This window comes from Uranotaenia lowii, chromosome 3 (genome assembly GCF_029784155.1).
Source record: "Uranotaenia lowii strain MFRU-FL chromosome 3, ASM2978415v1, whole genome shotgun sequence".
Lineage (NCBI taxonomy): Eukaryota > Metazoa > Arthropoda > Insecta > Diptera > Culicidae > Uranotaenia > Uranotaenia lowii.
In genome coordinates this window covers 144,962,968-144,986,865 of record NC_073693.1, presented here as the reverse complement: position 1 = coordinate 144,986,865, position 23,898 = coordinate 144,962,968, and the positions used below count along the sequence as shown (strand labels likewise).

General features: G+C 34.3%; 1 protein-coding gene across 2 annotated transcripts in view; it reads right to left on the bottom strand.

Annotated features, from left to right (window-relative positions):
• The window catches only part of LOC129754733 (cyclic nucleotide-gated cation channel alpha-3), a 708,907-nt gene that overhangs the window by 191,733 nt on the left and 493,276 nt on the right, over positions 1-23,898 (bottom strand). The window lies entirely within an intron of this gene.

The following is a 23,898-nucleotide window of genomic DNA, read 5'->3' as shown; positions in this document are numbered from 1 at the left end:
ATATCACGAGTGCGGAAGTATGCGGAAGTTTTTTTTTTCTGTACATGGTTCATCTTCTAGATATAAAAATAAATGTTTGTCTGTCTGTCAGTCTGTTCCCTAAAGACTCGAAAACTACTAAACCGATCAATGTGGAATTTGGCATGCAAGAGGTTTTGGGGTCGGAGATGGTTTCTTGAATTCTTTCAAACTGCTTCGATTTGAAGGATGGGGGGCTCCCATATATAAATAATACAAATATGACACAGTTCGAACAATTTTAGGAAGCTTTTGCACCAATCAACGTGAAATTTCGTGTGTAGCCGTTTCCAAAGCCGGGGATGGTTTCTTTTGTACTTTCAAACCGCTCCGAATCCAAAAAGAGAGGGGCTTCCATACAAAATAAACAACAATTTGACACAATTCGAAAATTTTTCACTAAGTACTGAACCAATCAACGGGAAATTTAGAGTATAGCCGTTTCCAAGACCGGGAAAAGTTTCTATAATACATTCAAACACCTTTAAAAAAAAGATGGGGCCTCCCATACAAAATTAACAAACATTTGACACAATTCGAACAATTTTTGGAAAGTACTGAAACGATCAACGATTATTTGATGTGTAGCAACTTTCAAGACCTGAGATGGTTTCTTTATTACTTTTAAATCCCTCGTAATCCAAAAAGAGGGCTCCCATACCAAAATAACAAAAATTTTACACAGTTCAAACAATTTTCGAAAGTACTTAACCGATCAACGTGAAATTTGGTGTATAGCCGTTTTCTAAGCCGATAAGGGTTTCTATAATACTTTCTAACCCCTAGAACCCAAAAAAGGGGGCTCCCATACGAAATTCACGAAAAGTTGAAGGATTTTCGTTAAAAGTTGACGCAATGAGATTATTTACTGAATTGACAACTTAAATTTAAAAAAAAACTAAGAAGAAATATTATATTGGTAGCCCGAGCAGACTTTTATGGCAAAATTATAGCAAATTTTGCTATCACGCCCTGAGAGTTTAATTTGCTCTCATTTTGCTTGACATAAGGTGGTACACAGCAAAAATGAGAGCACAAATTTTCATACTTGGTTAGCAAAGTGATACCAAATTTTGCTAAAACTGAGACCCAAACTACACCTCGTTTTTCGAGAGCTTGGAGAGCATAATGATGTCAATATTAAGCATCACATATTTTTCAATAAAAGCAAAATTTGGTATCATTATGCTTTCAAAATTTTCATGAAAACGACAGCATAACAAGGTGTACTTAAGGTTTCATTGAAAGCAAAATATTACATTACTTTGCTGTCCGCGTTTGAAAATTTTGATTTCATTTTTCCGCTGTGTACTACTTTAAGTCAACCTAAATGAAAGCAAATTTGGATTTCAAAGCGTGATAGCAAAATTTAGTTAAATTTTTCAATGTATCTATAATCAAATACGTTTAGAGAATGCGTTGATTAGAAGAGGAATGCAATATTTCGAAACAAAAACTTTCCTTTCATTAGATTAAACGCCTGAAGTTATACTAGAAAACAAAATTGTGCAATCATAGAACATAATTTGTTACTAGGACGAATCTGCTAATAAAAAGAAGAAATAAAAACCTTTGGTAATTTTAAATATCTGAATATAGTCCACGTTTTTTTGTGCATGTGAGTTTAATTAGAAGAGCTTATTCTGAGAATCTATCGACGTGACGAGAAGTGATTTATTAGACACTCGTATAAGTTTTTAAAATACTTTAACGCTGATATGAAGGATGAATGTTGAGTCATGAACGAATATGGATGTTGAATTTGGACTATATTACCGGAAAATTAATTCCTAATAAAAACTGAAATCCAAAACTGATATAAAAATCAGAATTTTACATGAGTGTGTGAAATCAGAATCTGCATCTCCTATTTAAAACTAAAATTTGGATTTGGTAGGATTTAGGGGAGATGAATGGTGACCTCAACTCCCAAAAAAATTCGATTAAAATACATATGCAGAAACATCGAATAAAGAAACACAACTTTAAAGAGTTGCTTTGTAGAAAACTGAGGGACGAACATGAGGCGTCCAAAATAATCAAATGTGCCGAGTTTATCCGTTAAATAAACATAAATGAGCTTCTACCTAGTACATTATAAAAACCGATGCTAAATTCCCAGAATAAGTCCCCAACCCGTTGCATAAAGAAAGGCGATTTTTCGAGATATGAACTGTATAATCAATCTAGTTGGGTAACAGACTTATTTTAGACCAGGGAATTTATTTTGGACCACCCTATCTAGCGCTGTTATAACGAATCATGAAAAAATTCAGTGCAATATATTTAGTGTCCGGGCTTCAACTATATTTGTTGAAAATTTTAATGACTAGTTGTTTCAAAAGAGAGCCGAATAAGGTGGTTGTCTCGAAAAATCGTATTTCCTTATGCAACGAGTTGAGCAGGTTTATTCATCCCCAGTTGAGCACTTATTCTGGGAATTCAGCATTTGCTAACAAATTTGAATTTCAAGATGATTGCAAAAAAATGATGTCATTTTGTGGTAAAAGTTTGGTATCAAAACCAGAGTCGCTACTAGTTATGCAACGTGTAAATATTCGCTCAATGCTCATAAATGCACAGGAATCGTCGGGTAAAATCGCCCGAAAATGCTTCATGACCAGAAGTAACTCCTCAAAACATTGAACAGTTGAAACTAGCCCATTTTAAGATGCGACCCAGATCATCGACGCATTTCACTGAAATCGGTGTTAAATGAGTCGTCTCAATCGCATTTGGTGTAGGTCGACAAAAGCATCCTAAAAAAATTAACAATAAATTAATATTATTTATTTGATTAAAAACACACATTCAATTGCAATCATAAAAGAGCTGTTTAATTTTTTAGTTTTAGAAATAGAAATATATTTTGGACAACTTCATCCAATCACTTATTACCTCTGAAAAAATTTATTCCATAATTGATAGGGTAATGGACTTATTTTGGACCAGAGGACTTATTTTGGACCACCTTGTCTAGCTCTCTTATAATGCAACTTATAATGAAAAAAAAAGTGCATTACATTAAGTGCCCGGACCATATTTTTTAAGAAATGTCAGGATTAGTTGCTTTATAAGAGAGCTAGACAAGGTGGTCCAAAATAGGTCCTCTGGTCCAAAATAAGTCCTTCTAAAACGCCCTAATGTAAGAAATGTGTTTGGTGACAGATTGTTATTTTGTTTTATGATTTGCATAAATTTTCTTATTTAATTTGGTACTCAATAAATTATATTTTTTAAAGGTTTTTCTTTTAACTTTTTTTACAGAGCAATGATTTCTTCTACTCATACGTTACTCTAATAGTAAATCGAAAAATAAAAAAAATTTAGATTTATATAGATTTAAATAAAACAACATAATCAAGAACTTTTTGGATTGGTGGTTAACACATATCGGTACACATTTTCTATTATGAAAATCGTCCTGACTTATGTAATTTTTATTGAACACGTAGGCTAGCCACATATTAAAACATCTTAACACATATATCATTTGGTTTTTGTTACTGCCAAAACCAGTTTTCTGTTTTTAAAGTTGACTTTACAAATTTAAAGCGAGCTCACAAAGAAAAAAAAAACGTTTTGAACTATTAATGATATCTTGTTTATTGAGTTAAATTTTAATGGTTGCTTTAAGTTAAAAAAAAATATTTTCAACTTCAACCATCTCGAATTTCAATTTGTTCAGAGTTTTTTATAAACTCCAATTGTAATTCCAGTTTTGTCCAATACTGATATCTGATTCCAGTTTTGTACAAAAAAAGTTTTTTTTTTGCTATTTCTAGTATAATTGTTTTTGCCCTACAATATGTGAGCATAATAAGTAAAAATATGTCGTGTTAAAAATGAATTGCATAAACTAAGGCGATTTTTATAACACACTAGCTGATTTACCCGGCCTTGCTCGGGTTTGCATAAAATGTAAATCAAAATGAGTCGTTTGACTTTATGAAATTTTGGTAGCTTTGTATTCAATATGTTTTATATCTACCCAGGTTGTTCCATGTATGTAGGCTTTGAAAGTTTTTTTAGTGTTTTTCAATTTTTGAATGAGAATATTTACTGTGTTTCCCTTCACATATTTTTTGAAACACTTATAGTTATGAAATTCTTATTCATATAAACTAAAAATAATTTCCCATGAATGCTTTTTTATTTCATAACGAAAAAAATTGTATGCCTACTCTTTCTTAAAGGAAACTTGAATAGCTTTGGCCTTCTTTTTTTTTTATCTTAAAATGATTAAACTATATTTTTATCTTTCCCACCCCCCATCTAATGAAATCTCTTTTGGAGATAATCTCCTCGGACGCTATATGCCAAATGCTCCTTAATGCTATATTCAAGTTTTATTTGCCCAGAAAGTTCTAAGAAGGCTTCCGAAACTTGCCGCAGCTCGTGACATAGAGGATGGCCTTCAAGTCTTCCAAGCCAACGGCCATGAGTTCGAATCCCAGTCACGGCATACACAGTAATCTTTTGTGGTTTAGTGGTTTAAGCATTTGTGAGATGCTAACCATCATATACTCGAAAAATGTACGCTTTGAATTAAGTAAAAGGAATCTCTTCGAGGAAACATTAAGTTTCATTGAGATCATATATGTGTTTGTATTTGGTTTTTAAACTTGTTGAAGACTCATTTTTCATGTTTTCAAATAGATATATGTGTACTTTTCGTTGTTTTTCCTACACCGTTTTATGATTAGTTTTTCTTAAATGTTCCAAGTTCCACTAATAGTTTTTTGATGTGATCTAAAAGAAAAAAATTCGGAACTCAAATGGCCCATTTTAATAATGTTATAACACATAATTTATTTTTAATTTTTCCATTCTTGGATAAAATCTCATTAATTATTGTGAAGAGTGATAAATTAAAAATTCTTGGGAGCTAAGCAAGCCTTGGTCGAGTGCGGTCGTGTTTTTTTTTTCGCCTGTGCTAATTTTAGCGTTTGAGTGTCCGAGGAAAACGAAAATTTTCAAATTTTGTTTATTGTAGGAGTGAGATTCGATAAATTCAGAAAGTTTTTCGTGTTAGCGAGGAAATACTACCTAGCAGGATATATGTTTTATTTCAAATTCACTGGAAATGCTATGATTATGGGCTCGTGCTGGGTTTATAGAAATGTGGGTTTTGTGTTCTTCGTGTTTTCCGCTGTTGTTCGGTTTTTATCCCTCTATTTTGTAATCGGCGAAATAGTGTTCCGAAATAAAGAAGAATTTAAAAAGTTTACTGAGGCGGCAGTATTGAAGAATAGTTCGAAGTGATTTTCCCCAAAATGAAAAAAATGAAAGCGATTGAGGGCTTGCGAGGCCAATCGAAGCGGTTTGTTTGTTTTCCTGAACTTTTGTAATGATTGGAAATTGTTAATGACTATCCGCGAAGTGTTCAGGGAAGTCTTATTATTCCGTTAGTTTTAAAATTTAAGTCAAGGAGCATTTGAATCAGTTTTTGCAAATCCGGAAAAAAAATTGTATCGGATCGTTAATTCAAAATCATGTTGTGCTGTCGTCGTCTTGGTTTTGTGGTGCCTGTTTTGTCATGCTTGCTAACCGGCTTGTCTTGATGGGATGCAGTTTGCTGTTCGGTTGCCTTTGCGCATCCAAAGCTAAGTATTTTGTTTAAATGATTTTTTCCACATTCGAAAAATCCCAGGAAGATTATCTTGGTAAGCATTTGTTTAGGTTTTCAATATTCAGAGTTAAAATGCTATTTAAATGAATATCTTACTTAATAAAAGAAAGTACACATACGACGAAGATATCATATAGATGACAATATAATGTTCTATTTTTTTTACCTCAATAATATTCTTCGAATTTGAAGTTGTGATTTTTGATTGGTAAACCCAATAATTGCTGATTTTATGAAACTATTTTCCAGTCATCAGTTTTAAACAAGGTTGAATAGCATACGCATACGAATAATGTTATGTAAAAAAAGAAATGTTGATCCTTGCAGACTATTGAAAGGTAAAATAAATTGATGAAAAACTTCTTCTTTTCACCACTAAACTTTTCGAAACCGTTCATTTTGAAAAGTTTAGTGATAGCACTAATCATTATTCCCTATTCTTTCAAATTACGTTTCAAGAGCGAGAAAAGGCGCTATAACCAAGATCAAAGATCAGAGATGATGGGGCACAGAAAATCTAAACTCTTAATGGCATTGATTATTATTTGAAAACCTATTTAACTGAATGTAAATTTTAGAATCTTTAAAATTACCGAAAAAAAAAGATTTATTTTACATAGTTTTGATTTTCTGTGCACAAAAACCTCATTTCCAGCCACTGAAGACGGTAACTCCAGTAACCAACACCAAGGAGCACATTAAATTTTAGCTATGTGCTCCCAACGTTAACGAAATTGTATTTTTATAACCATGGAAACGTATGGTACTGTTGTCCACGTTTCTTCCTCCCTGTGTTCCAGTTGTCTCTGCGTCCAATACAGCACAGTGGGCCCGGCCTTGTAAAGATGAGTCGTAAATGTACTTTTACGGCTCACCGGGATGCAGACAAGTTCTGGCTGTGTATGTATCATAAGCATAAGCATAAGCATAAGCAGAGTGATAAATTAAAAATTCTTGGAAATAATTGATTGAATTCGCAGTACTAAACGGTTTATGTTTTCCCATAATTGGTTGGTAAAATTGAACACATTGATGATCAACATTTATACAAAAGTCCTAGATTGACCGATAAAATTGAATTGTATAAAACTTAAAACCTCATACTTAATTTCGAATAAAGTTTCTTGCGTTGGATTGGATTTTTCCAGATAATGCACGTTAAACTGTTGAGTCCTCCATTTAGATTTCTCGACGGCTTTCAAAGCGTTGAAATCACAGCTCCGAACTTATAACTCTGAATTTAATTATTTTATCTTATTCTATAAGGAATTCTAAACATACGAAAATGGTTGGTTCTAAAAAGCTTGATTTTGTTAAAATAACTTAATATGTTTTCAGCACTCAATCCAAATTCATAATGAAGATAAATCATTGCATCCATACTTCACACACTGTATATTCTTATAGACTCCAAAACCCTGTAGCAGTGGTCGGGAGTACTTTGAAAACCACTACAATTCAAGTCAATACATACTTTACAGGTTAGTTGTATTTTTCAATCCGAAATGTTAGCTCATTATTGCATCCAAAATTCTCGTATCTACCGGTAACATGTGCTTTAAGCAGTAGAAGGTACAAAAAACACCCGCCAAAATTTCCCCTTTCAAATCTTTTCCGCTCAGCAAGCTTTGATTTGCTTTCCAGTACACGTGAACTCGTGATAGTCGTTTCTTACGCTCGGCCCATGGTGATGGAGAAAACAACCCGCCAAAGGAAACGAAAATCGGCTGCCAAATGGGTGCCATGACTTTTGGTTCGTGTGAATAAAACCGAAAGTTGTTTGGGAGGGTCCCTTTTCTTAGGTGGGAGGGGCTCATAACTATTACTAAAACCTTACCCTGGTTCAACTACATCTCTGTACCAAATTTCAGGCTGATCGGTTCAGCGGTGTGGATTTGTATAAGGTGCATACAAACAAACAAACATATATAGTCCAACTCATCTTTATATATTAGACTAGCTGATTTTACCCGGCCTTGCTCGGGTTCGCATAAAATATAAATCAAAATGAGTCGTTTGACTTTTCAAAATTTTGGAAGCTTTATATTCGTCATAATTAAAAAATTTGGCGCATGTTTAGCCATGTGAAGTTTGCTAGTCTTTTCAAAGTTTTTTTTTGAGATTATTGACTGTTTTTATCGTTTCCATATTTAAGAAAAACTTAAAGGTGTGAGGTTTGAATTTAAATGCATTCAAAATAATTTCCCTTGAATGCTTACTCATCCTATCACGAAAAACATTTTTTCCCCACCATTTTCAAGGAAGCATGAATGGATTTGGCCTTATTTTTTTATCTTCAAATGATAATTTTTCTTATATCTTTCCTTTCCCTCATCTAATAAAAATTTCTTTTGGAGTTCATCCCTCTTTTCAAAATGAACGATTTCCCTGTACAATGGAATATTCAAGTTTCTGTGCTTAGAAATTTCTAAAAAGACTTCCGAATCTGAGTTTATGAGTACTTTTCCTTAAATGCTGAAAGTTCCACAAACAGTTTTTTGAAGTTATCAAAAAAAATCATCTCTAAACCTAAAGTTACCATTATAATGTTGAGAGAAAGGTTTTATTTAAATTAAATATCAATGTTTCTATTCTTGGGCTCAAACAACCCATTAATTTGGGTCAAGGGTGATCACTGTTAAAATTCTTAGATATCATGTGTTTGAATTCGCAGTACTAAACGGTTCTACCATAAGTTTTCTCAAAATTGGATGATAGAATTGAACACATTGATGACCAAAAATGATTCAAAAGTGACCAATTTAATTGAATTGTATAATTCTAAAAATCTCAGATTTGTTATATTTATTATCTTATCTATTTTCATCAAGATATTTTTATATCTCATCTATTTTCTAATTCCCCGTTTAAGGGGGGAGTAGGGTCTAACGGGTAAAAAAAATCACCATTTTCACGATTTTTTTAGAGCTATCGTTCAAACAAATGTATTTAAATTTTTTGCATTATACAAAGCATTGTTAAAAGAACATTTAGTATTTTTTTTCGTAGAAAAATATTGAAAAATGAGCCGGTGACGGAGCAATTTCGAGGATGCCTTTTAGAAAACAGGATTTGCGGTGGACACTGTATCTCAGCACAGAATCATCTGAAGTAAAAAAATCAGAGCAAAATATTTTTAATAGATATTTTTCTGGACCCCAACGATTTTATTTAATTAAAAAAAAAATGAAATTTTTGTGGCTGTTTGAAGTAAAAACTACGATTTTTCAAGAAAAAATCCGCCATTTTTAATCTGTAAAATCTCCCCAAAGTAAAAAAAAAAAGAAAATCGTTGGGGTTTGGTATTTTATATGTACAAAATATGTTCCAAATTTGGAAAGAATCGGTGAAGTAGTTTTCAAATGACGATGTCCACTGACTTTAAAAATGTGCTTTCGAGAAAAACGCGTTTGAAGTTTCTGCTCTAGAATTCTTACAGTATTAGATAAGAGGAGATAAAAGCCTATCATTTCTACAGTTTTGCTTCGATTGACTTGAAAATTCGACACAACATTCTTAAAATGTTTTACAATAAGAAAAAAAATAAAAATCGATTTTTTGAAAGTGTTAGACCCTACTTCACCCTTAAATTCCCCGACGGCTATCAACGCGTTGAAATCGAAGCATTCAACTTATAGATCAGAATCTTATTATTTTTTCTTTCTTTGTGTGGGATTCCAAAAATATGTTAATTCTTAGATGTTAGAATTTATTAAAAAATGTTCATTCATTTTTCACCATTGATTTCTTATAGTTATTCAGCTGAAGAAGACAATTAATTGTTCACTGATCAGTTTACTGTACATTCTTGTAGTCTCTCAAATCCCCTTGGCGGCGGTAGAGAGCACTTTGAAAACCACTACAATTCAAGTTAATATATTTCTAACAGGTTTATTGTATTTTTTAATGCAAAATGTAGACTCATTATTTCATCCAAATATATCCACGTGCTTTGAGCAGTAGAAGGACAAAAAAAACCGCCAAAGTTTCCCCTTTCAAATCCTTAATGCTCAGCAAGCTTTGATTTGCTATCCAGTACACGTGAACTCTGAATGGTCGTTTCTAATGCCTGGCCCATGGAGATGGTAAAAAAACCCCGCCAAAGGAAACGAAAATCTGTTAGCAAAATGTGTGCCATGACTTTTGGTTTGTGTGAATAAAACCGAAAGTTATATGGGAGGGTCCCTTTTCCTAGGTGGGAGAGGCTCATAACTATTATTAAAACCTTACCCTGGTTCAACTACATCTCTGTGCCAAATTTCAGGCTGATCGGTTCAGCGGTGTGGATTTCTATAAGGTGCATACAAACAAACATATATAGTCCAACTCATCTTTATATATTAGAAGATTGGATTCACCCGATTTACCACACACTCTACCGTCTCAGTGCATACTGAGATGGGTTTTGATTTGATAATTCAACTATTTTCCACAGATTTTTGTTGCCAAACTTAATTATGTTAAGTTTTTGAATTGACGGAGACGTAAGATTTAAAAAAAAAAAATTCTGAGTAATATAAGAGTTAATTCAATTAAAATTTGAAAAGTATTGTATCCATTCTCAATACACGGATTTTAGTATTGGAAAAATAAGAAAAATAATAAGAACCTTACATACCAATCTATATGAAGTATTCCTTACTGAGACAAACGCTTGGCAAATTTTGGTAGATCTGTTGAAAATTCGATTCGAACAATTCCGATCCAAATTTATCCTTGTTCCCAGAGCCAAGTCGTTCCATAACAAAAACACCGACGGAAACAACTTTGGGACACCTGTATCTCGATTCCCGGACTAGTTGGCAGCTGTTTTTTTTTTTTTTCATTTTTCGTTGATTTCACAATCCATTTGATGTGATGATGATTATTCAACAACTGGACAACAGGAGGTGACCGTTTCTTGATCCAGTTCCCGTCATGTATTTCCATTAAACGATAGCTGTTGCTGTGGATCTTTCTCACTAGTGAACCTACATGCAGGTTAACTGTTTCCCAGGGTACGGGACTGACGTATCCAGAGTTCCGCGAAGCAATGAGCATTCCCCAATCGCTTCTGCTGAGTTGAAATAACTGTGGGTGTGGTGGAAGTATGTCATTAATGACGAACAGCGGGTTCCATTTTTCAACTTACCCTTGCCTTTAAAGAACATGAGACGGTCGGTCCCCGGAAATCCCATCGGAATTCTGCTGCTACCATCTTTCCTGGATTCTAGCACTGTTTAAAAAGTTTTAAAACTTAAATATTCATCGCGCAGTAAACAAAACAAACATTCCGGTAACAAAACAAACAGTGTATGGATCAGTAAACATTACCATATACCCACTGCTTCTGTACGTCGTTATGCAATAACTTCTTAGTAGGTGAAATTTTGAAAATAGACAAAACATTGAAATTCATATTAAATTTTTTTTATATAACTAATAATTGACAATCACGATTAATGTCATCATAAACACATGTTTTAAATGTTTTTTTTTCATCAGCTTAATTGTTTTAATAGAAAACATCAACATATTTTTGCTAAAAAATTATTTTCTTATTATTTTCTTATTTAATTAAGAAAACACTATAATTGTTGAATTACTAGATCTGTCCCCAGAACATCTGTATATTGAACGTAAAATTAATTTCTTTTTCAACATATTTTTATTTTGCTTCGAATCGTCGAAAGTCAAATTTTGTTTTCGTTTTGCACACAGATCTTTTTTATCTAAAAAGTCAGTTTAAATGGTGTTATTTTTCACATGCTAACCGCTTTTTTTAAAACTTTATCTGAAACGCTGTGGATACATTTTGAAAAAAAAAAATCGAACAATACGATCAAAATACTTGAGTTGTTGTTTTTGTCGTTGAATTCCTTTTATTTTTTGAAAATTTTTTTTTGACAGAACGGAGTCCGATTTTTTGAGTACTTTCGGAAGCTCGAAACAGCGTGTAAATTTTAGAAAGGGAACGGACAAAATAACCCAAAATTTTGTAAGTAATCCTTGAATTATGTGCGGCCTAGATTGATGCTACCGGATGTTCCATGCTGTGGACCCTGGTGTAGGTCTTTAAGTACACATACACGGGTATGAAGAACAAAAGGTGTTGAAAGGCGTTTAAATATTGGCAGACCTAAAAAAGATCAATTTGATGCTCATCCGTCGAATTTTCATATAAAAATCATCTGAGTATGGATTTCAGAATTTAATTTTTAGAAGTACGAGTCAAACTTAAAGTAAAACCCGCTATGAATTATCTTTATTACCAGAGTACCTATTTTGAGTTTGATATCGAAAGCGTGTGACTGGATTTCAACCATGGAAGGATTGACTACAAATGACTAAGGTTACAACCATATGAGTTTACACATTGACGTTGTATTAAAGGAATAAATTCTTCACCAGATAATGCTATAATTTTGATTTCAAAATTATATTTGTCAAAAATAAGGATACCGCAATGATAGCAAATTTTGCTATTAGGATAGTGAAATGATGCTACAATTTTGGTCTCAGGATTGTATTTTATAAGAAAAAAAGGATACCTAAATGATGCCTTATTTTGCTATCAAATTCAATTCTACATCAAGTTTAGCTTCCATTTTACTGTTAATACCTAAACTTGGTCTCAGCTTGCTTTCAATTAAAAATATTTCAAACCTCAATTATGCCTAATTTTGCTCTCGCACAAAATTCTACAGCAAAAGATGCCATCAGTTTGCTGTTGACATCTTATTATGGTGTCAGTTTGCTATCATTTTGGGCATCAATGCCTGCTCGGGTGATATTTTAATGAATGAAGAATCAAATGCTCAATAAGTGTTACACTTATTCATTATACATATTTGTAACTAGAGACCGAATATTCGGCGCCAAATACCTTTGACTGTCCTGCAAAACAGGTGTTCGCCACGGATCCGGTAGGAACAAGACGAGCGGGGGCGCAACGAGCGAGGTGGTTAGACCAAGTGGAGCGTGATCTGGCGAACGTGGGGTGCCCGAGAAATTGGAGAACGGTTGCCATGGACCAAGTGAATTTTAGGAATTATGTTCGTCAAGTTATGTCGTAAGACGGAATACTATGTAAATAATAAATAAATACCTTTGAAAAACCGTTAATCCGAATATTCAACTCACCGAATAGTTGAGCTTAGTTAGGCTTGCCAGATACTTTCAGAAAAAAGCGAGACATTTCACATCAAAAAAGCGGGACATAGCCGAAAAGAGCGGGACATTTAAGAAACTCGTATAAAAAGGTTGATTGTATTGCAAAACTTATACGTTTACTATCAGCTAAAGTTATTCATAGAAAGTACACAACACGGTTCTCTCAAATTAACACGTTATTTGAGAGAAATGTTACAAGTCCTACATGTAAACGGCGGATTTAATATCGCGTAGAAAACCTTTGTGCAATAACAAATGTATTTAATGTTTGGTTTTTTAAATTTGAAAACTCAAGAAAACTTCCATCATTGCATATTTTGGACAATTGGGTCGGTGGTGTATAATAAAATGCAATTTTACTAAGATTCAGTCTAAAAATCAAGATCTATAATCATTTGGAATCAACTTAAATAATGTTTTCTTTTTTAAAACAAAGGTCCATATTTACATTGCATTGGTTGAACGAGCTCCAAGAACGCTAGACTGAATCAGAATCTTACTGTAATTTTAGGGATATCTAATATTATCTTAAATAAAAATGACATCTTTGAAAATTTGTATGTGTTCTGTCGCTTATATTCAGAAAAAAAGACGTATTCGAAAGATTTTTCGTGTTGAATCAATGAATTGAAATCGAGGAAAAAGTTTGTTTTTTTTCAGTGTAAGTCAGTGAATTTTGTAAGAGTTTTCCATGAAAACAGCGGGACATTTTGAGGAAAAAGCGGGACGGCGAGACATTCAACAAAAAAGCGGGACATGTCCCGCTTTTGCGGGACGGATGGCTATCCTAAGCTAAGTATTCGGTCGAATATCTACTACAGACTTGTAATTTTTTCAAATAATTTTGGATAACTTATAAAATATCCAAAAGTAATGTTGTAAAAGCTACACAATCATTATAAACTTATGGTTTCAGTAAAACATCTAAGGACATCTTTCACTGTAGATCGTACAGCAGAATGCTGAACGGAATTGCTTTATACTTTGATTATAGTTTATTCCAGATTTTCTGGATATATTTAGGCTTGCCCATAAATCCAGTAAAGAATCCAGATAAGTCAAATCTGACCAGGATGTCCAGATATTGTTTAAACTTTCCGAGTTTTGCTCGGGTTTGTTCAGATTATTTGCTAAATCAAATAAAAAACTCAAATTTCTCTTTAAAGTTTTTTAGACTTGTGTTCAATACCGATTTTTCAGAAATTTCAAAATATACCGTGACTGCGGGTATTTCCGTGCACTCAAGTGATTTTTGTTTTTCAAGGCTGTGTAAAAAATTCAAATGAATCATTCAAAAGGTCACAAACCCACCATAAGTTAGGATTTTTTATGAACTTTAAGGAAAAAGTATCGTAATTGATGAAATACACGAAAAAAGTTTGGAAAATGCATCTGAAAATTGTGTTTTGTGTATATAATTCCGTGCACTCTCTCTTGCATGTTTTTAATTCCGTGCACTTTTGCACCTAATATTTCACTCTGAATTTTGTTATTTATCTACAGTTTGTGTTGATTAAATAAATGCGATGACTTTCAAGCTATAATATACCTGGTAATAAATCTGGTTACACCCCAGCCCCTCCTTATTAAATACTTTCGTAATTAGTGAATGACCCCGAAGAAAAATAAAGTTAACAAAGTATTGCGGACTCAACTTTGCATTAACGCTTTGCAACACCAGAAAGTGATGTTTCAACCGAAGAGTGCTGGCGTTTTTGTTTTTTCTTGGGCTGTGTAAAGCATAAAATGCTGTAGGTATTTGACAGCATTATGCGTAAGTTCAACGTCTACACGATAGCATAAAATTCTGTTGGATATAAACACGTTTTTTAATTTTTTCTTCAAATCGTCCTGAATGCCTGACCGTGGGAATACGTGTGGTTGAAAGTATGGTATGCTTAAGGTTAAAGATCATTTACCTTTTCAACAACTGTTTTGAAGATATCTTGCTCAAATTCGACCTTCATCTAGTTCAATATCGGATAAGCTATTTCAAATAGCTTGGCACCTGTTTCGACATGTTTTATCCCAGATTTCACAGTAACGCCCTACAAGCGACTAGTTATCTGATGTCTTTTCAGTTATTGGTGACATTTTAAAAATCAGAAAGACTCCTGCCTAAAAACTATCTTGTAATAAATCAACCGATTATATCATCTAGTTAAAAAAAATCGACTTAAAACATGACGTGTATCAATTTGGAAGATATAGAAAGCATTAAATAGTCGTTTTTGTTTTTTTTTCATTGCAAACTCAGTAGAATATTCGACCGAATATTCGGCCGAATAGTTGAAAAGGTCTTTATTCGGTATTCGGCCATTCGCCGAATACCACTATTCGGTACATCTCTATTAATAACAAAACTAATATCTTAGTGTTTCTAGAATGTTTGGCACACTTTTTGATTTTCACAAATTTGCCTCTTCTCCTGCTTCAAAAAGGGGCATTATTTGTTTAAAGGGTTTATCCCTCCTATTTTTATGAAAGGGTGACTTCTTCAACCTTCAAACCTTCATGTAGCGTTCAGACTAAAGACAATCTAGAAGCTCAGATGCCATGAAAAATAGTTCGCATTTGAGTAATGTTGAAATTTAATTAAAAAGGAAGTTTATTTTAATTAAAATAAATTTTACGAACTTAATTTTTTCCATGGAAGGAGGAGCAAAGCCCACCGGGTCAACTAGTGAAGTTATAAATTTTTAAATGATGTTAAGTTGGGACTTGCTGGGAACATAAACAAAATCACTTTTATAACAAAAAAGCTTTTCCCATTTTGAAATTTTTTGTTAAGTCACAGAGTTTATTTCGTGTTCGTTATTGTTTTTGTGCTGTCAACATACTGGGAACAGAAACGTGCATTTCCAGGGGACTCAAACGAGTTCTTTCGTGTGGCGGGGAGTGTGGCGGGAAATTCGAATGAAAAAATGTAGTGAGAAGAAATTAATGAATTTTCATTTGATGTTGAAAACATGCGAAGCAAATTTTATTAAGAAACATTTTTAATGACTTACTTAATCTTCAAGTTCCACATCTTTTAACTAGACAAAGGATAAAGCGGAGATTGCAGGTTCAAGTCCTGCCGGTGAGCCGTTGTATCTTTTTCGAAAAATTCATGATATTTACGGCTTATGTTCTTTCGTTCTTTGATAGCTTATGTTTCTTTTATTCTTTCCGTCATCTACGAAAATGTGATAGTCTTTTAGTCTTTCGGAAAAGTCTTGATGTCATTTCTTGAAATTATTTTTTTTCTTATACAAATCAGTTCAGTTGATGATAGGGATAGTAAATAAATTGCGAATTGAGTTTGGCATTTAACAGCCCCAATCTAAGTTTTCATTTTAATTTTTTTAGTTTTTTAGTTTTTAATTCTTCCATGACCTTTGCCCGTTTTATATTATTGATTATTGTTTGATGATACCAGAAACTACCTTCTACGTTAACAAAATGGTAATTTTATGTCTAAATAAATTTTGTGTTCCATTCTATGTTTGAAATATTGCTTGTGTTTTCTCTGGAATGGCATGTAGGAAAATTCATATGGATGACAAATTGCCCCAGGCTCCTCGATTGCTTTACTCGGCTCTGGTAATAATTGTACTTTTACTACTCACTGGGATGCTGACAAGATCTGGCTGTGTACGTATCATAAGCATAATCATGTAAAGGCTGTCCACGATAAAATTGCCAAACTATGAATTTGCACTAGCTTTTTAACCGTTTTTAAGAATTAAATGAAAATTTAGGTGGATTTAGTTCATAGTGCATTGTTTATATCCTGCAAGTTTTTAAGTCATGCGATCAAAACTCGCGGAAATGGAGTCGAAAGAACAACTCGTAAATCTTGCGCATTCATCACGAGAACAAGGATCTCTCGCATCGTTCCATCGCTAAAACGTTGGGAATCGCGAATTCCACGGTGTCGCGAGTGATTAAGCGGTTCCAGGAATGATTGATCACCGATCGGAAGCCCAGAATTGAAGGAATAAGTATTCCGTACAACACCAAAAATCACAACCACGTAGTTGGGGCCTTCAACCAAAACCCGAACGTCTCCGTTCGATCCCTGAAAATTTGATGGCAATCGGATGAAAACTCGAATTTTGCAAATCCATTTTGTGTGTGGTAATTTTAGGCTTTAGGCTTTTACTTAAATTTACTTGTGACTTTATTTCAATTTTTTTTTAAAAAAAAGAAACAATTCATATCTTAGTGGTTTAACTAGCAAAACGTTTGAAATGTGTCATTCAAATTTGCAACATTAGAAGGGAGTTATAATCGCTGGTAAATTTTTTAACAAAACTAAAAATTTCGTGATAACCACAGTAACGTCACCCAACAAAACTGCAAATTCTAAGTAACTGGTAGGTATGTATAACACTCATTCCATAACTGTCGTGATCCATTTGTAGCGATTTCATTAAAACTGACTTCCAATACCACGTTCGTATGCTTCAAACATATCAATTGACGATCCGCAATCAGTAGATTTCCCATTTTCACCACGCTACGAGGCCACAATGGTCCATAAGTAAATTTTCTGTCACCTTCGCCCTCTTCCTTTCCACTAGTAAACGCAGTTTCACTCTCTTTTTCAATCTCGCTTCTTTCCAAGATTCAATAATCTGAACGTGAATCTAATCTAATCAAAATCAAACAGTCGCAGCCATATTGGATTGAACATACATACCTATAGTATCACATTTCCTCTGCTTTAAGCATAAGGTCTCGAAGGCAGGAAAGCGTTTCAATTTTCGATTCTAACACGCTCCACAATGTCTTCACATATCTTGAAGGGCCTTCCCATCGAGACGGCATCGAACTGTGTCAAGTAATGTTTCTTGGTATCGTTTCTTGAGGACGTCTCTGCAAAGGATATTTTTTCCGATGTCACAAAATTGAAGCAAACGCGAAGCATAACGTTGGAAAATGAGATTTACATATTGACGAAATTTGCACTTACACATCCAAACAGAAAACTTCCCGTTGAAATCCCGAAAAGTAGGTGCCTTACAAATTTGGTTCATGTTTGGCCAGGATTTCGCGGGCGCTGCGGGTTTGATTACCTTTGCTGTCAGCCAGGCTCCTGGCAGCGAGCGCAATGATTCGTTCACCTTCATTGGATTTTCTCTTTACGCGGCTTCACTTTCACGTAAAAAATCGACTTTTATGGGCGTAATTTCAGCAACAAAATCGTTCCGCCACTCCTGCATCGGCGTTTTTACTTTTCCATCCCCACCTTCTGACGAGGCAACCGGCAATTTTCTTCTGCGCTCGATAAACGAATGCAAACTTTAGCACGTCGTTTCTTTCTACCTTTCATTGACACACACGCGGCCGTCGATCGAATCAAACAAACATCAAATATTCCTTATCGCCAATCAATAACCGCAATTGCATGCCAATTTTGGTGATTTTTTGCGGAAAGCCGCCCAACTTATGATGGCCGATCAACGGGAATATTATTATTTATGCCGATTTTTATCGAATGAGGATTTTCATACGGCCGCAAGAGAACCTTTCCATATGCAATCAATAACATTTTTTTCCCGTAAATAATGCCGTAAATTAAATTTGAGTCCCGGATGTTGCCAAAGGAACAGGAAATCCAAAGGGCAACCCGTTTTCAATTGTGAATATTTCCGTCTCCGTAACAAGAAACAAGAAGTAAATTGTTAAACAAAAATAACGATTTAACCAATATAGACTACCAATCGATTGGACTTATGTTTTAGAAAGTATCAAAGATTCTATATGATCATAATCTTTTTTAAACTTCGTGATAACCCGAGTGATTTGTAGAATTGGGAAAAAAGAATTTCTGTCTGCCTGTCTGTTCTCTATAGACTCGAAAACTACAGAAGCGATTTGCGTGAAACTTGGCTTATGCAGGTATTGGAGGACTAGTGAGTAGATAGGAAGGAGAGAGGGGCCTACTTTAGATTATTGTACATAACTGGAGAACAAATCAAGCTTATGGAACCAAATTTGGCATGGAAGGGTGGTGGAATACGAGAAATTGTTCTATGATTATTTTAGACCCTCCCTTCTGCCACTGGAGATACAGGAAGGAAATAGGGGGGCTTTCATACCTTTTTTATTGCATAATTTGAAAACTATTCGATCAAATGAAACCAAATTTGGCTTAGAAGGGTATTTGGGTACGATAAATAGTCTGATGAATATTTGGTGCCCCTCCTCCTTCCAGTTAGAAGATAAAAAGTGAGGAGGGGGCTCTTTTACAATTTCCAGCATTACTGGGAAACTAATCAAGCAAATGGAACCATATTTGGCGTGGGAAGGTATTTGATTACGATAAATGTTTCTTTCATATTTTCAGAACCCTCCGTTCTACCAGTCGGAAAATATTAAGGGAGTAGGGTGCTTCCATACAAGTTTCCACATCACTCGGAAACTTACCCAGCAAATGGAACGAAATTTGGCTTGGGAGGGTATTTGAGCACAAGGAATGTTTCTGTGATTATTTGGTACTACTGCCTCCTTTCAGTGGGGTGATTGGAAGGAGAGAGGGAGGCTCCTTTAAAATTTTTTGCATACTTCGAGAACTAATAGAGCAAATGGATACATGTTTGGCATGGGAGAGCATTTGGATTCTTTCTCCTTCAATTGGGGATACAGTTAGGGAAAACGGAAGCTTACATACGATTGTTTTGCATAAACCAAAAACTTATCTAACAAATGAAACCAAATATGACATGGGAACAATCATTCAATCGAGCAAATGGGACAGAATTTGGCATGGGAGTGAATTTCAATTAGAGGATCTTGATCCCTTCCTTCCAGATGAGGGATAGATAGGAAGAGGGGCTCCGATAAACATTTTATAGCATATCTCGACAACTACTAAAGAAAACCAAACCAAATTAGGCATAAGAGAGTATTCGAGCACAAGAAATGTTTTTACCGGTGGTTTAGCACCCCTCCATCCATTCAGTGGATCGATCAAAAGTGGGAAAAGGGTCACTCATACATTTTTTCAATATTTCGATAACTAATCAAGAAAATGGAACTAAAATTGCATGGGAGCATATTTGTGTACGGGCAATGTTTCTTCGATGGTTTGAGACCCCCTTCTCCTGCCTGAGGGAAGATATTAAATGGGAAGAGGATCACCCATTTTTTGAATAACTCGAGAACTTATCGAGAATGGAACCATATATGCCATGAGATCGTACTTGTATACAAGAAGTTTTTTTGATGTTATGAGATCCCCATTCATTCCATTAGGGATAAAGGAATGGGGGAGAGAGTCACTCTCAAAATTGGTGTAATCATTCGAGAACGAATAGGTGAAATAAGTGTCTAGAGTGTCCATTTCCCGGCCATTCTAGCTTTCCCGGGAATCGGGAAATCTGACGATCCTTTTCCCGGGAATTCCCGGGATCCCGGGAAAATTGAAAATTAAGATTTCAACTTTAAGATCTTAACCATCTACTGTGTACGAATTCTTATCTGTAAGCTAGAATGGGTAAACTAGAATGAGTCTTCATGAGGCTTTGAGGAGACTGCGCTAGTTCTACCCCGAACCTCCTTGTCTTTAATACAGCCCTGGCTAGTCGAGCTTGTAGTCTGCGTGTAAAGTTGTCGCGTAGTCTACTACCACTCTTGAGTATGTTGGACCCACTCTCGGTTTAACAGTCGTTTGCTCAAGACGTGGTTGAAAGAGGCCGGAGCTCGACTAGTTTAGGTTAGTTTTAGTAATTTGAGGGCAGTGAGTTTAGAATTAGGTTTACATATCAATCTAGTATTTTTAAACTTAAATTAGTACCTAGTTTTTATTAATGCCTAAAAAAAATTCAATTAGCAAACCAAAGACCCAAAACAAAGTACTTTAACCGACAAACTGGTCTGATTCTAGCTACAAAAATTTTAAAAAAAATATTGAGAAAGATTTCTTACTATCTATAGAAGTTAGTTAGCTAGACTTCAGCTTATTTATCAAATATTGTAAATTTTCAGATAACTATCCATTTGTCATATCTTTGCTGATGATTTTGCTACTGTAAACTGTATCCGAAACGAAATTTCTAAATGATGAGTGTTGCAAAATAGAACATTCAGATTCTTTACGTAGCGTTTCATTATTGGATTTTTTTGGCTTTATAGATTTTTTGTCGTTTTTCAATTTCTTCAAATCGATCGATCCGCACTCTTGAATCGATATTGGGTGCTGTTGGAAAAATTATCTAACAAACCAAATCGAGTGTCCAGTCCATCTGATTAATTTTTCCATTTGAGATCGTATAAATTTGTATTAATTTAGCACATTTTACTGGCTTCGGGAATTCCCGGGATTTTTTAAGCGTTTTCCGGGATTCGGGAATTCCCGAATTTTTCTAATTCCCGGGAATTCCCGACCGGGAAATCTCGGGTAGGACACTTTATAAGTGTCCCGTTAATTTATATTGTTACAAAAAATGTTTCTATGATAGTTTGAGACCCTCTCCTCATTTAAAAAAAGAGACAGCAAAGATTACATAGGTGATATGAAAAAAAATCTGGCAATTGCTTTTGCTAAACCAAACCGAGTAGTCGAGTAGTCACTTGAAGCAATTGCTGCGGTTGCTATGAATAAAGTTTGTTTTGACAGCAGTTTGCTCTGACAAAATCTTTTACTTTAAGAACAAGCTAGTTTGGTATAAATAAAGCCCAAATCTGAAGAAATTGCTCGACAAATCTCCAAGCAATTGCATAATTTTCTAAGCATGCTCGGTAGTAGACTTTTCTAATAAAAAATTCTTTTATATCGTCATAAATTTATCAAATTGGCAATATTGTACTTCAAAACAATTCAAATAGGCATTTTCAACATGGATAAACAAAAAAAGAATGAAACCCCATTTTTTCAAATTCTTGGCGAATAGTGGAAGAATTCTATAGATTTTAAAGTAGCTTATTTTAATTGGTAAAACATTTTGTTTTTTCAGGTGAACTAACTGTGTCTTGCTCGCTAGACCAATTGGAATTGTCCTATCAACAAACAAACATTTCAACCTGTGCTTTTTAGAGCTTGTCATGCATGACCTTAAATACTTTCCAATCGTTCTTATCCGCAACTGTTTTTGGCATTATTTTTTATTATCCTCCCCTCCCCCCTCGCGCATTACCTTAAATACTTTCCAATCGTTGTTATCCGCAACTGTTTTTGGCATTATTTTTTATTATCCTCCCCTCCCCCCTCGCGGTGTTCCAACTCAAAGTGACAAAAAAATGATTTTAAATATGTTCGGCCTTATTCTGTCTGATTGATGTACCTGTTATCAGAAAAATGTCAAATATGTGCTTATGATGATGATGATGATATTTATTTAGGACCTTTTAACCGCAGAGGTCATTTGGGTCTGAAAATATGTGGTAAGTTTATGGGACTTTTTCATTTATCTGAATTGGAAATTGTAAATTTTAAAGTTTCTCCTCTTTTCAAATGTTTGCAGCTCTTTGACTGGTACTAATTTTGTATTACAATTTTAGACACATTTGCTAGGAATAGGCTTAAGATTTTATCAGACCAGGAATGCAACCTCTGGAAAATTACTATTTCCTAAAAAAAAAATCCTTCCAATGTCTTTTTAGGACAAGAATCACGGCATTTCAGCAAAATGAAAAATAAAAATGTCTTGCAGCTCTGTTCTGAATTTTAATTTTGATCATGATGTGTGTGCGGTAATCTTTCAACAAATCAAACGGTGTATTCCTAAAAAATATATCTGTCAACACAAGTTTTATTTTGTTATTTTTAAATACGCTGTAATCCAGCTCTGTTCAGTTTGAGTTTGAACAAAGAGCAAATAAAAATTCAAAAAAATACTTGAGGAGGAAAATGTTTATTGCAACTGCTAATGCTACAATTTGCATTTTTACGCTCACACAGAATCGCATATTCACTTTCCTAATTAAAATCAACACAGAATGGTTGAAAAAAAAAATCTCTGTTTGAAAGAAGAGAAAGAAAGAAATTGTGTTGAGACTTCCAAAAAAAATAATTTCTGTAAAATTTCAGTGAAGCATTTCATCGCTTTTTTCGTAACTTAGGCATTTGTAGTTTTGTATATTAAAGATTTCGAAAAGATGTCTTCATATTTGAAATATTTTTGAAATTTATTCCTTGAAATGTTTTCCACCTGATTCGATTGCTCAACTGATCACTTTAATAAAATGAAGTTGAACTTTAAATGTTTAATGGCATTCCGCTTTCCTCCTAAAAAAAACCCCACACACACACAATCGTCTCGACAGAAATCGATCCCCCGCTGCTGCTGCTGACTGATCGCATGCGGATGAGTAGAATAAAAAGGATATTCCTCTAATGGTGATGCACTTACGGAAAAAGCTATCTCGTACCAGGGTTAAATGGATTCGATTACTCGATTGTTGTTAAAGTTGTATCCTGGGCCGCACTGCCAAGGGAAATGTTAAGGTAGAAAAGCTAGGAAGAGGAAAAGGGGTGTGAATTTGTTTTCCAGTATGCATTTCTTTCCCAACTCAAACCCACATCGAGGAATCGATTTGCGGCTTTCGGCATCGGGAGACGTAACGATTGCATTGGTTCTGGATGGCTGAATGTAAATGTTCAGCTTCATTCAGTTTTATAGACCCATGCAGTACAGGTACCTACTGCTATCATTGATGGCTAATGGAGATTGGCTAGTGGAGTCGTTTTTTTAGTACACATAACGTCTGCTGATGCTGCAGTCATTACGATATCAGTAATTACTTCCCAATAAGCAAAGTCTTAAAATGTAAGTACCTGTATCGTAATCGGTTGAAGAGAATTACTTAACAAGAAGCTTGTTAATGCACAGGAAATGACCGTTTGGAAATTTTCAATAATTGCATTTGTTTTTAAAGAATTTAGAAGCATGCTCATCCGTACTCTAGATAACGATGGATATAATGACAGCAAATTATTCAATGTATATTATTTCTTGAAAAATCTGAGAAATTTGAAGCATTTTTCCAAACAAACATGATTAGTTCGTTATTAATTCCAATAAAAGAACTTGCATATTTATATAGCCTGATCAAATGTTCCTCGAGCACACCAACACCAACGGAGATTGGAAAACATCACTCTAAAT